The 214-nt window shown below is 39.3% G+C and overlaps 1 protein-coding gene across 1 annotated transcript in view; it reads right to left on the bottom strand.

Annotated features, from left to right (window-relative positions):
• The window catches only part of SPAG17 (sperm associated antigen 17), a 266,279-nt gene that overhangs the window by 134,482 nt on the left and 131,583 nt on the right, over positions 1 to 214 (bottom strand). The window lies entirely within an intron of this gene.

The raw sequence follows: 214 nt of genomic DNA, 5'->3' as shown, positions 1-214 counted from the left end.
CTGCTGCTGCTACTACTACTATAAATAAAATCTAGCATTTATACAGCACTTTAGGGTTTGTGAAATGCTTTACCAATATATCTTATATCTTGTTTGATCCTCTCCCAAATCCTGGGAGGTAAGATGGGGAAACTGAGGCAAAGGGAGGTTAAGGGACTTACTTAGGGTCACACAGCTTAGAAATATCTAAGGCAGGATTTAAACTCAGGTCTGA

Source organism: Petaurus breviceps, unplaced genomic scaffold (genome assembly GCF_028583685.1).
Source record: "Petaurus breviceps papuanus isolate PSGF00001 unplaced genomic scaffold, PetGlider_PUasm1.0 186, whole genome shotgun sequence".
Taxonomy (NCBI): Eukaryota; Metazoa; Chordata; class Mammalia; order Diprotodontia; family Petauridae; genus Petaurus; species Petaurus breviceps.
Note: the sequence above shows the minus strand (reverse complement) of the source record. Positions and strands in the feature narration are given on the sequence as shown.